Here is a 14,507-nt window from a genome sequence, read left to right on the forward strand (position 1 = left end):
AGCGTTCTGGCAAATTTAACCCGAATAAATTACACCTTAAGGTGCAAGAGGGGTAAGTGTAGGGTGCAGTGTATACAGGCGATGGTTGTTGGCTTGTGTGTGTGTGTGTGTGTGTGTGTGTGTGTGTGTGTGTGTGTGTGTGTGTGTGTATGTATGTGTGTGCGTGCGCGCGTGTGAGTGGCGTGTTTGCGCGCGCGTCTGTTTAGCTGACCGGCCAATAAATCTCTTCACTGCGCGATACTCTTATCTTGTAGCCACCGATATATTCCGTGCTAGGAGGCCATCAGCTCCAGCGCACACTCTGTGCCTCGTAAAGCCCCGATCCCTTGCACTCCCTGTCCTAAATGGGGATAATTAGCGTCACTTTATCACGCCTCTGCATATTTTCTCCGCATCTCCCCCCCTTTTCCTAAAAAAATTACCAGGCAGCCTGCTCTCGTCGCCCGCTCTGTCACAGAAGATTATGGAGACAGATTGCACAGAGCGAATGTGCCGGGCGAGATTAGCGCGGAATAGAGAAAGCAACTGGGCCAATGAATTCCTCGGAAGGGCCTTATCGTGCAATTACACGTTGACATGTTTAACAATCTTGCTGCCTCTTAATCCTGCAGTGCTGCTCTATCTACCCACAGCTACCACGCTGCACGCCGGCACACAGACCTAATGCACCGAAACGCAGCACAAATGCCCTGAAAGTTATGAGAAATTGCTTTATTTTCAAACTTTGTGCAGCATTCAAACGCCTTTTTATTTTGCTTTTTTATTTTTCAGATTTCTCCGTTGTTGGAATAACATCTGCACTGGAACTTTTTGACAAGAGGTGAGATATTAAAATGAAATAGATATATTTATTTTTCTGGTTTATTGTTATCAAAAATCAATGTTTCATTAAAAAATAATCAAAAAGGGACGAAAACCCCGAAAAATGTTAAAGCCATCTCTATCCTGAGGGGTGATTTTACGCACAAAGTGTCCGTTTTGTTTGGAGTTATATGTAGACTTTACCATCTCTCTGCCCAACACACACTCCCCCTCTGCTCTCCCCTCCCTGTCCCCCCCCCCTGCCTGGCGGTATATCGGGGCCTGTGTGGGAGTGATTGTGGAGCGCCACTGTAGGAATTTGGCAGCGGCCGCAGTTTGGAGAGCCGCCCCACGCTGAGCCCCATTCAGCGGCCAGCGCGCTGTGAGGTTGGGAAGTTTCACTCAGCCGTACAACTCAATGGCCCCCACAAAGGCGATTACAAGCCCCAGCGCATTCCTGTAGGGACCTGGGAGCGGCGCAGGTGCGAGGGGGACCCGGGTAACCCGTCAGAGGAGTGATAAACACGGGACAGTGCCGGGGCCACACAAAACCAGCTGCTCCACAGGAACCGGGGAGTTTTTGGTGGCAGGGGGAGAAAGGGAAGAATAAGTTTGAGGAAGATGGAAGTTGGGTGGGAGGGGGTGAAGAATACTGAGTGGCCTCACTGTCCATCACTGAATGAAAGGAGGAGGAGACTCCCAAACAGGAATCAGGGTTGCAGCCAGGATTTCACTGAGGTCATGAGTCCAAAGTGCCACAGCACAAACCCATCACACACCTATCTCAAGAAAATAGACTATCCACTAAATCTTCATATAAAAATCATGTGAAACTGAATAACTGAACTGATCAAATGAACTGTTAGTGCATTTGTTTTATGGTGCAAATGCTCTCTCTATGAGTTAGGGTTGCAGCTGCTGTACAAAATACTACATTTCTTTAAAATTATGTATTGTTCTTATTATTCAGACCTCCATGCTTACAAGTAAACCCACTGGAATCTCAAAAATGCAACAAGATATCTAACATATCAGTCCAATTGTCAAGTCTAAATTTTTACTTTAACGAAAACCTTTCAGAATTCCTCTGAATGTTACACAAACTGTGATCTCTGAGTTCTCAGCCTTGCTGCCGAAAAAGGATCCAGTCGAAAAGTCTGCTGAACACCAGCTTCTTTATTATTCTGCTAGTAAAATGAGTCCAAGCTTTACATTTATTCTTACATAAAGGTGCTTTGTGAGGAACTGAATTAAATTCCACAAATTCTTGCTTTTAAATACCTTCACAGGATCAGCCAGTATGTTTGAACAGAGGAAATACAATTTGTAGGAAAAGTATTTCTGCCTGAGCAACACTTTTCTTTTTTCAATACCCATATTCAAGAGGACATCTTGTTATTCATCCAACACACAACTGAAAACTGTCCATGGGCAACGGATGATTTAATATACTGTGAACACACTTTGCCTTTTCTGAAATATTTGCTTTGCACACAGACTTTATACGCAACTAGTCCTCACAGGGAGGCCTTAAGCATCCAGAGAGTCATGTCCTCTAGACAACCTTTGGTAAATGTTTGCAACTTTATAAGGAGATAATATGTCAGTGTTTTGTTTTCAGGTTATTGAACCGCTCCCCGATGGCCCCAAAATACAAATGCAGCTTTAAAGCTAGGGTTCGCCATTTAGTTAATATTTGTTGAAATTTTCATACATCAGAAATACTCCAAAAATCCATAAATCTGATGGGTGGACAAAACAAAACAAAATATAACTAACAAGTTTGACAGCTTTATATGGCAATTATATGTCAGTACAGTGTTTTCAGATAATTGAACTGCCCCCTAGTGGTCAATTAATCTTTGAGCAGCTTTAAACTTACAGTCAGCGATTTACTTAAAAAGCTTTTTTTGGATTAGTGAAAATGTACTTGCAACTTTCCACCAACTGGCTACCAAATAAGTCAATAAAACAGGAAAAACGTTGGCTACATTTCTGTGTACTTTATATAGATATAATATGTCAGTGTAATGTTTTCAGACTATTAAATTGTAGAATTGTAGCTTTAAGATTAGGTAAAGCAATTACTTTCAGATTTTTATTTGTTGAAATTCTCTTTACATCCTGCTGAAAATCAATTTCAGCTTTAAAGCTTTCTTTTGGAAGTATTTTCAATATTTGTTGAAGTTCTTTATATTTACTATTTAACAATAATAATAACAAAACAAGAAAATGAGTCATGGATCTTGTGCTGGCAAGCTCGCTTCATTAGAATAGTAAATTTTGGTTTGATTTGATCATTAATGTTGGCCCTAGTGATGTTCGATACCACCGATTTCCTTTCCGATCCGATACTGAGTAAAATTCAGGCTGGTATCGGCGATACCGATCCGATACCAATACTTTGTGCAAATACACCTAATGTTTCTGGTAAATCTAAAAAAAAGTAGCGTATTTCTGAGTTTTTTATTTATGTATTTTAAACCCGTAAGTATATCGAGGTAGCGGCCTCATTTACAACAAAGCCGAGCTAACACAACAACAGAAAAACCAAACAGAGGACACAATCAAACAAAATGTGTGAAAATGGTGTTTTAAACTCTAAAAAAAAAGAACATAAATTAAACAATAAAACCATTACAATAAATTATGTTTAAGTATTAAGAACTAGAACTAGTAGTTCCCACCAACTGTGTATCATTTAGACAAGATCTCAATGGTTTCTTACTTTCCACTGTGTTCCTGTTCATGAAATGCCTCAAATGACTGAAGTATCAAAAGTATTCTATTTTGATTTGAGAATCGATTTTAGAGCATAAAGATCTGGTATCAGATATTTCAGTATCGACCTGCACATCACTTGTTGGCTCGTTTACAGGTTTATCCTTAAGCAGTAGTGAGGCATTCAGTCTACATGCGTTTGGAATTTTCTCAGTCAGAAACTCAACTTATTGAATCTATTGTACACAGCATGTTCTTTCAAAATAACCATCTGGGCCTTAAGTTTAGATGTTGCTGGTTAAGATTGCATGTAAAAGGAACCATTGGGTGCAGCCAGTAGTAGAGCTAGAGGGTTTTTACTATCTGCCTCACCTGTCAGTCACATGTTTGTATTTCTATCTTTCAAAAGTTGTGTGTTTATTTCACTTCTCTGTGAAATAACAGCTAAACATGCTGATTAAAGCTAATGATGAAGATCCAAAGGTATCAGTAGTTACCTGTTGGAGACAGGTTGTAACCAAGGAGACAGGTGGTAGCTATATTTAGAATGTTGGGCGTTGTGTTCGGTGCAGAGGTGGCCATGGGAGGCGAGATGCAAACAAGAGGCAGTTTCATTCAAGTGAAGTCTCTCAGTCTGGGATGATGTTACAAAGACTAAGAGGGACACAAGTGCAGGAAAGTGCTTTAAAATGTAAACTGTAATGGATTAATTCTCCAAATACACCCAGGATCAGTCAAATGACAGTAAATTAGCCTCTATTGATCCATGAAAACCTCACTCAGTTATTTAACTCTGTCCAGCAAAAGTGCCCGTCACACAATCTGATCATGACAAAAAAACACCAGGATGTCACAAAATAACTCATGTATGTACACAAATAAAGAAGTGGGTTTATAACCCAGCATTCTCAATATGTTCAGCAAATGCTGGACCTGCATGACTCAGATCATTCTTTCCAACCTCTTGTGGTTTCACGTTTTTTCTCTGAGATGATGGGAAACAGAATTATGACTGAAAGAGTATTGGTTTGATATCCCGAAAGCAATTGTATTATCATAGACATAATTTAGTTTCTATTTTTTACCACTACTCTCCTCCTGCCACCAAAAATAATTTTTACTAAACACTTTTGTAGACTTGTTTAAGGATCACAGAGTTTCCTGAAAAATCTGGTAAAACAGGATCACTGAAACTCAAAAGACAAAAATTATACAAACATCCACTAGACTTCCATTTCTCCTTTTGCCAACCTGAATTTGACACTTCAGTTTTATTTCGGTGAAATGTCTAATGACTACAAAATTTGGCACACCATCCAAATAAACCAGAAAATGGACTACATTATTTCCAGTGACTTTGCATTGATTATCAGTATCTTATATTCAAATGTTTGCATGCAGACACACTAAACCAAGATGGTAACCATTATATCTGCTACACAGTGTTTCACTTTCATGTCTTTGAATGAATTCATCAGGTTGAGAACATTTGATATACCCAAATGACTGGGAAATTTAATTCTCCTCTATAAATGGCCTGGTACTACAGTCCATAAATAAATAAAGATATCAGAGCTTACACAAATACTCATCTTTGCTATACAATGGGCAAATTTCTACTTGCTAACCCTAGATGAGCGAATCCTCTACATGTTTTGTAGTTGTTTCTTCATCGTACGATTGGTCTTTCATTGTATTTTGTGGTACGATGTCAAGTCAAGTCCATACAATCAGCAGCTTGGGGTTGGTTTTATTTGTTTAGCCATTGGTTTTATTGTGTGTCGGAGTAAATGTCAGTGCTGACTTATTATTTTCCCAAAACTAGCCAGTAAAGTACTCTCAAGTCCGAAACCTAACCAAACATGGTTGTACAATATTTGGTTAGGTTTAGGCAGCTAAACTGCTCTGTAAGGTTCATGACAAGATCATGGTTTTGGCTAAAAGTCAACTTTAACAGCGGACACAAAAACAACAGAGTCCTGATAAAAAAAAGTGAGTGGTTTTGAAAAAGAGAGAGTCTAGCTAATCTTAAGTTACAATCGAGACATGACTCATGACTCATTACTCAAAGTGGGATACTCAAAGTGGGATACACACTAGAACAGGGGTTCCCAAACTTGTCAGCCCGCAACTCCCAAAAAATAGGTGCCAAAGACTTGCGACCCCTACATTTGCTCAAAGTGATTTAATGTGTCTTCATTTAGCTGGTCTGCAGAAAATCAGTCTACCTATATAAGCATGTGGCTGTGTTTCCTCTGCTGTTATGAATTAACCTACTGCTACTGATGCTTTTGATAATTAACTGTTCACTAACCCTAAACTTAGGAGTCACCTGGCAAAAAAGAAAGTCAGAAAACTCATTACATTTTCCATTTTCAAGGTTTTATTTCAAGTTAAGCTAATTTGGATACTGTTTTGTGGATATTTGTTTACTATAATTGGTAAAAATGTACTATTTTTAGATAACTTAAAAAAAAAAAATCTTTAAGACATCTCACAACCCACCATTTGTGTCTCATGACCCACCAGGGGGTCCTGACCCACACTTTGGGAACCCCTGCACTAGAAGATAACCAGCTTTCCTTCCCCTGATGTGCTCGGAAGACGATTGGGGTCATACTAATTTGAAATCTTAAATATTAAGCATGTTCAATATTTACACAGAGCACACACTCGGTGTATTCTCACGTGGAATGTAACAATGACCAATCAGGAAGCAATCTAAATGAAAAAGGAAACATAGCAAACACAGCCATGGAGACGATAGTAAACATGAAGCACAAAGTTAGATGGACGTTAGAAATGGAGGACCAACTTGTTGATTTGTAGCAACATCACTCTGTGTCCTGTTAAACATACCGCAAGGCAGGCAGCTTTATTTGTATAGCGCATTTCATACACAAGAGCAACTCAATGTGCTTTACATTAAAAGATTAAAAGCATTGGAAACAGTCAGACAAGCATAAAATAACACAATTAAAATGAATAAATATAATAAAACAGAAAAGAAAAGGAAAATTAGAATATATTAAAAGTACAAAATTTGCATTTAAAGCAAGTTAAAATAAGCTAAAATTGGAAGGCAGTGGCAAATAAAAAAGTCTTTGATTTAAAAGAGGTGAGAGTTGGAGCGGACCTACAGCTTTCAGGGAGTGTGTTCCAGATATGTGGTGCATAATGACTAAACGCTGCTTCACCATGTTTCGTTCTGACTCTCGGGATTGAAAGCAGACCAGTACCTGATGACCTCAGAGGTAGAGATGGTTCATAAAGCAGCAGCAGATCAGCAATGTATTTTGGGCCTAAACCATTCAGTGCTTTATAAACCATCAGCAGGATTTTAAAGTCTATCTATCAATCAAACTGACATGGATTTGAACAGAAATTGTGTGATGGATGTAGCAGATTGCTAAGAAGCTATCTGTGTTTAGCTTGAAAACCAAGCAGTAGTCTGCCATGTTTTTTGACTCTAAAGTCACTTTTAGAGATTTTGCGAGATTTCTAGTTTCGATAGTTGGGACTCAGGTTGTTGTAGAATGGAATGTGCTACTGTGTGGTGTGCTGGGTTGGTCATATTGTTGCACTCCACACGTTATAAGAGTAAAACTGTTGAACTTGTAATGATATGTCGTCATGTGTGGGGTCACTCACATTTTCAACATCCTTATGATCTTAAAAACATTTTGGTATGGACCAGGCATTAGACATTAACAAGGCACCAAAGTGCTCTCATTGTTACTTTGAGCGTGTTAGCATTCAATATTTTTACAGCCTCTGAAACACTTTGTAATACCTCACCAAATGCAATAATAAATGTGTTACTCGCCTTTGATCGGTTTTGACCAAGCGGCAACCTCCAGTCTAAAAATATGAGTCAATGCGGAAGTGTTAAAAGCTGCAGTTCATCGAGGATCCGCTTGAGGCTGGTTCCGGAAGTACCGGAAGTCACATACACATGAATGGGAAAAAGACAATCTTTACAGCAGAAATAAACATGTTTACAGCCTGGTACAAAAGATGAGTGTAGTCTGAATAGCTCATTTCTCGATGTCCTCTCTCTGTGAGGAGGGTGCATTTTTTTTCTAACGCGGCAAATTTGAAGATATTGAGATTACGAGTCTTCCAATGAGAGGCACAGCTGACTGTGGGAACACTGCAGCTGTTGGCTATGAGGCTCAAAGCCCACCTCTTTACGTCACACTGGCTCGACAGAAGCAATATGGCTGCCGCTGCCGATTGACTTGAAAACAGCGCTTCAGAAACAGATGGGTGACGTCACGGATTCTACGTCCATATTTTATACAGTCTATGGTTTTGACCAAACACAACAAGGTGTGGTTTGTTTGTTTCAAGTTAGGTACAGTGGATTGCTGTCAGGGAAGTTTTTTCTCATATCAACGGCACACCAACAAAACATGATAAATACATTTATAATAAAAGTCAGGGAAATGTTTGGAGGGAGTGAGCACGTATAGGATAGGATAGGATAGGATAGGATAGGATAGGACAGGCACTTTATTGTCATTGGAAAGAGATTAAACGAAACTCTGTTTGGCTGCATTTCCTTACAGCAGTTTTCAATCTATCAATCAACAAATACAATTTAGAAAGGTACTACAAATAAATATGTACCTATATAAAATATAAATATGTGCATTCGTCACTTTAAGTAAGTAAGGAGTTCAGAACCAAAATTGCCGCCACTGATTTTGCATATGTCTTCTAAACTAACCTTCGCATTGCCAAGGCTGCGTAAATACAAACTTGAAACTGATGCAGCATTTGGAAAAGAAATAGAAGTGTATTGATATTTCCTGACACCCCTAATTACAACTAGCACATAATTCGGCTCAAATCTCACGCTTCCAGTCCCTCACTAACTCAAGCATTCACTCAGCACGTGTTGTACAACCCACCTGCAGTCTCCCTCTATCTCAGGCTCGCACACACACAAACCCACCAGATGCTGTAAAGGATTTCTGCTCCTGTGTGGCAGGTGATAACTCTCCGTGCGGTAGAGATGGGGTTAATGAGGGGTCAAAGTGGTCAAATAAGTAACAGCAGTTTTATGGTGCCTGCTGTGCACTGATAGCTGTTTGAACTGGCTGACCTTTGACCTCTGTTGGGTCAAGTGATCAACAAACTGGGTCGTTTAGATAGGTCAGATTGGTACAAGTGAAGGATGTGTGTGTCCCAGGAATATGTCCAAAAGGTACAGATAAATAGTTCTTAATGGTTATAACCCTAATCAATTTGTATCCAGAGCCATTAGATTGTTGTCAGCTATCAGGCTGTTTAGGCTTCAGGATGAATCTGATTCATTTGTAACTGAATTGATAACCTTCTGCCCATTAAGTATTCAACCGCCTGAGAAGTGTGCATGTTACTCTTTGTATCAGAAAATGTAAACACATGTACAATAATTATTAGCAATCCCACTTCATCCTCATTACACTCATTTCTACTATTACTATTATTCAGATTCACATTCAGACAACTTTATTGATCCCAAGAAGGGCAATTCATTTATAGCTTACCATACAACAACCATACAACATTTAACATCTACAACACATCCATCATATATACATGCTACAAGTCACAAGTCAAGCACCGGGTCTGTACTAGAGGGTCTGTGGAGGACAGCAATAAGTTAATGTAATAAATAAATACCAGTAAAATATGACAACGATTAAAATACAATATAATCTCTTGTCATACCAATGTTATTTAAATGTATTATTAAATTACTGACATTCAACAATAGCTCTGTATTATCTGTTTCTACTTGTATTATTGTGTGTACATCTCTGTGTTTGTCTGTTTGTCTCTCTCTCTACCTCTATCTGGTTTTCTCATCCTAAAGTGGTAGATGCCTGTCCACCAATATGTCTGGTCCTGCTTGAAGTTTCTGCTTGTTCAGAGGATTTTTTTTGTCTCTCTATCTGTATGTGCCCCTTTCTCCATGTCTGTTTGCTTGTGTGTTTTTATTTGTATGTATTGTTCTATTTTGTCTCCCTCCAAGGTGGACGGCTGTCCATTGATGAGTCTGGTTTCTGATTTTGAGGTTTCTGTCTCCTTTTTTTGTCTGTCTCCCTGTAAGTCTATTTGTCTGTGTGTCTGTTCGTCTCAAACCATCACTATCCTAGCAGATGCTTGTCAAATAATAAGTGTGGATCTACACAAGGTTTCTGCATGTTGGGAGGTTCTTTTGTGCTCTTTATCTGTCTATTTCCTTGTCTTCTACTCTTTGTCTGTTTATTTCTTTGTGTCACCTTTCTCTCTTTCTTTGCCTGTCTGGTCAAGGCAGGTGGCTGTCCATCTATGAGTCTGGTTCTGCTTGAGGTCTCTGCCTGTTAGGAGGATTTATTTTCTATCTTTTCTATCTATCTGTATCCCTTTCTTCCTATCTGTTCTTGATTCTATTTATTTATATCAACTACTTTATCCGGGTCTATCAAGTCAAGGCACAAGGCTGTCTACTGATGACTCTGGTTCTGCTCAAGATTTCTGCCTCTTATAAGGATTTATTTTGCTATTTTTTTTCTTTATACAATACAATAATGTATTTTTATTTATATAGCACCTTTTAAAAACATGTTTACAAAGTGCTTTACAGAGTGCAAGCCATAGCAAGTGAAAACAAAAACAATAAAGCACATGACAAAGGTAAGGAGAGCTAAAATGAGTGAAGTAAAAACAATAAGAAAAACCATGCACAAATTAAAAAGTCAGTGATGAGTTAAGAAATAAAAGCACATTTTAAAAAGTGTGTTTTTAAAAAAGGTTTAAAAGAGAGCAAGGAGGTGGCTTGCCTGATCTCCTCCAGCAGGTCATTCCAGAGTGACAAGGCCCTGACTGCAAATGCCGGGTAGCCTCTGTTTTTTTTCTTCGCCCTTGGGAGTTCCAAGAGGGACCTGCCAGAAGATCTCGGGCAGCAGTTGGGGACATACATTTTAATGCATTTACTTAGGTACAATTGGTGTGATGTGTTCTCTTGCATTGTGTGTGAGGAGTCTGGCAGTGGCGTTTTGGACTAACAGTCTCAAACCATCACTGTCTTTCTGTGTCTCCTATCCAACTCTCACCTGATCATGGCACATGTCTGTCCATCTATGAGTCTGGTTCTGCTTGAGGTCTCTGCCTGTTTGGAGGATTTATTTTCTATCTTTTCTATTTATCTGTATCCCTTTCTTCCTGTCTGTTCTTGATTCTATTTATTTATATCAACTACTTTATCCGGGCCCATCCAGTCAAGGCAGAAGGCTGTCTACTGATGACTCTGGTTCTGCTCAAGATTTCTGCCTCTTATTAGGATTTATTTTACTATTTTTGTTTTTCTTTAACCGTCTCAAACCATCACTGTCTTTCTGTGTCTCCTTCTATCCAACTCTCACCTGATCATGGAACATGGCTATCCAGCTACGAGTCTGGTTCTTCTCTGAGTTTCTGCCTGTTAAAAGACAAAAAATGTTCCCAGTCGAGACCCTCTTGTGAAGTGCCTTGAGATAATTAATGTTGGGATTTGGCACTGTATAACAATTGACTAATTAATTGACACCGTATGTTTTTCTTGATATTTAACCAAACTAAAGGTTTCTGTTTGCTCTCTTCTTCTGTGCCTTTATTTATTGACTTTGTAACATTTTTATATTTCTACTTTAAGTCAATATCCTTTCTTTGTCCATCACTTTCTCTGTCACTCTATCTGTTTGTCTCTTCCAGAAAAGCGTCCACCGCAGCCATCACCAGTGGACATGGATCCCTGTGGGGGCTTGTGATTAACAGATAGCAGCTCATCTCCTCTGCTGGCAGGCCTACATTACCACAAGCACTAGAAGACAGGTGACGTGGGCGAGAAGACCTTTTGGAAAATGTCAGTGACAGTCAGAGCCCCAAATTTCCTCCATTCACTTCCCTCTGTGATGCTATCTACTCCAAACCCCTTCATTACACAATCTCTTTCTCCCTGTTGAGCAATGTTTTGTATCTAAGTACAGTGTCTGATTCCAGAGCATGTGGACATTTTATTTTATTTTACAAAGCTTACCTGAAGATCGGGCAAAAAGTGGAAAACAAAAAACACAGCCATGTATTTCAGCAGTATTGGAAGAAACAAAAACTGAGTGAAAAAAACAGAAGAGAAACAGCAGTGTCGGCAGCAGCTCCCCTTTCCCATTTTTTCCTTTCACTGGAGCCAGCTTCACTGTCTTAATACTCTTAGTCCCTCAGTTGGCATGTTTTCCAAGAACCCGCTGCATTTCCAGATTTGTAAAATCCATCAAAATGCCTGTAATGAATATTTCTACAGCCCTGAGTGTATTTAATGTGCTGTGTGACCAGCCCAGTAAGAAACATGCACTTGATCTGGCACTACACACAAAGATCTGCAGGGGTTTGTTGTTCGCCTCCGTTCAGACAGAGGTCAGTGTGAAAACTGCTTGTTTCTGATTTAAACACAAACATTCATTTCTCTGTTTGCCCTTTTTTTTTGTTTTCAAATCAAATCTTTCCTGTGCATGAAATGTTATGCCATGTATATTTGTGTTTTGAAATTTAAAAAAAAAAGAAACTACGGTTATCTAGTTTGATTTTCCGGCATCGTGTGAGTTTTCTTTAAATGTACTAAACACTTGGCACCTTTTTTTTTTTTTTTTCCTGTTGTCTTAGCTTTTACCTGAAAAAATGAGACACTATTAAATAAAGTCTTGCATCTTATTGCTGCTTAGGAACAAAATATTGCCCTGTCTGTTTTTTCCCCCACATTCAATTTGGGAACTAAATTAATATTTCAAAGTGAGAAGTTATGGAAAAGTTTCAACTATTAGACTATGTATTAATTTCAAGGCCTGAACGCGCCCTCAATTATTTTAGCAATGCCCTGAAGTAATTGATTTTAGGTAGAGAAAGAGAGAGGTGCAGGAGGGGTGCTTTTTGTTGATGTGCGGGAACGGCAAAGCCAATAAATGAAAAATTACTAACAGCATAATTGCTCTGAGCGTTAACCTTGCTTTATTGATTATTTTGCTCCCATCAAGGTATTTTTTTTACATGAAAGTTGGGCCTTTAATAACATGAGTTGTTTCACAGCTTTCTGCAATAATGCATATTTTGGATCCTTCTGTCTATCACTGACTTGTCCTGATGTGTGCAAGCAGCCTGTACAAAGACACACACTTGTGAGACTCAAGTCCAGTGTGTGTGTTTGTGTGTGTGCTGACTCTGTAAGCACACGTACACAAAAAGCATACAGGGACTAGATAATGAGCATCTCAGGTGACTACATGCAGTGATTACCAGGTTTGCTGCTGTTATAGGAGCTATATCACATAAACATACACTTCCACCCTGCTCATGCACACACATTTAGACACACACACAGTCATACACACACTCTTGAGAGATCCTTGGTTATCACACCCTTCCAGATTGTTCTGAACTACTTATGGAAAACACACACATCTCAAGATGTGGCCACTCTTGCCAATATGAGCCCAGTGTTAAGAACAGTTGTTGTCGTTGTCTTGGTGTGTTTTTTTTTAGCATCTCTAAATTCCTAGCGTTGCTAAGGTGCTTTGGGAGGGGATTAACAGAGGCTGGCGCCGATGAGCAAGCCTCGCAGATTTCCAACCAGCAGGAAAAAGACAAAGAAAGAGGGGAAAGACGGAGGAAAAAACAGCAGAGGGTTAGACAACAGGGAAATGGCAGTAACAGCTTGTGTAAACATGATGACTTGAGAGAGGTAAAGAGGTAGAAGTGAACGAGGGCTGAGCGACGGAAAGTGAGACTAAACGAGAATCCTAAAGAGGAGGCCTCAACTTTCACACAGAGGAGACTCTCCCTTTTCACTTTTTCTTCTCCTCTCCATCTAGCACATTTCTCTTCACCCCTCCTCCTCCTCCTCCTCCTCCTCCTCCTCCTCCTCTCATTTCTTCCTATCTTCTTTATTCCCCCACAGGCAACAGTTTGAGATCCAGACTCTTTTTTTTCTCCGTCTCTCCTTCTCCCTGTCACAACTTCAAACGGCACCGGCATTCAGGTCACCCTGATGTGCCCGGAGCGTCGGTGACTGTGCCATCTCAGGTGTACGTCTCCCAGCGTGTCCTTGATGACACTCTCTCTCTCTCCCTTTCTCCCATCTCGCTGCTTTTAATTAGCGTAGTGAGCAGAGGAGACAGCTGAGCCACGAATTATCGACCTATAGGTACAACAGCTCAATGCTTTAATACATCTGCAGCTGGGAAAAAAAACACACACAAATACAAAAGGAGTGAATCAGAGGAGAAATCAGAATGTGTTTTCTAAGCTGCACCAAACAGGGAGGTCCTCGTTGCTTCTCTTTGAATCCTCTCCTCAGGCTCGGCGTCTCAGGTGGAGTGTAACTCTATGCGGCCTGTTTGTGGAATACAAGGCACTTGACCAAGGGCCAGCTCTGCTCCTCCCTCCCCTCCCCTCTTATCCCCTCCCTCCCCTTTCCTTCCCCCCTACCTGGGTCAGGTTACACCCCCCTCCCCTCCTTCATCCCTTTCTCCTCTCCTTGAGCGATGGCAGGTAGTCTGTTTTGCAACCTGTGGATGTTGAAAAGCATGTGTCTGTATGTTTGTACTCTACCCAGACAGGTGTTTGGGGCTCCTGTATCTCTTCCCCCCCTGTCTGGGCCTGCGATGGCTAATGTGACCAGGTTGGCTATGAGCGAGGAGGCGGCCTGTCTTTCAACCACTGATCCCCTCAGAACTACTCATCTGATCAGGCTGGATCCGCGCTTCACGGCTGCCGGGGTCACACAACCCAACCCCGGGGTCAAGCAGCTAATTACAGAGCGCTGTGTCCTCCGTCTCTGTCGGAGATGGGGAAGGTGGGGCGGAGAGGAGAGGAGAGAGAAGAGAGAGAATATTGACTTAGACATCAAAAGGTCAACAGTGAGTATAACCAAGCTTTTTCCCCGTCAGTTCAGAGTGTGAGGCTCTGCTTTTCTGCAGTGCCTT

At 40.4% G+C, this 14,507-nt stretch overlaps 1 long non-coding RNA gene across 4 annotated transcripts in view; it reads left to right on the plus strand.

The window, feature by feature from the left end:
* LOC117820821 overlaps positions 1-12,252 on the plus strand; it is a 107,524-nt gene extending 95,272 nt beyond the window's left edge. For all 4 annotated transcript variants that reach the window (XR_004632847.1, XR_004632848.1, XR_004632849.1 and 1 more), the window contains 2 exons: positions 772-820; positions 11,248-12,252. This is a non-coding gene — a long non-coding RNA (uncharacterized LOC117820821). The remainder of the gene's footprint in view (positions 1-771; positions 821-11,247) is intronic.
* Positions 12,253-14,507: the final 2,255 nt, after the last annotated feature.

The sequence above is a fragment of the Notolabrus celidotus genome, chromosome 10 (genome assembly GCF_009762535.1).
Source record: "Notolabrus celidotus isolate fNotCel1 chromosome 10, fNotCel1.pri, whole genome shotgun sequence".
In the NCBI taxonomy this organism is placed as follows: Eukaryota; Metazoa; Chordata; class Actinopteri; order Labriformes; family Labridae; genus Notolabrus; species Notolabrus celidotus.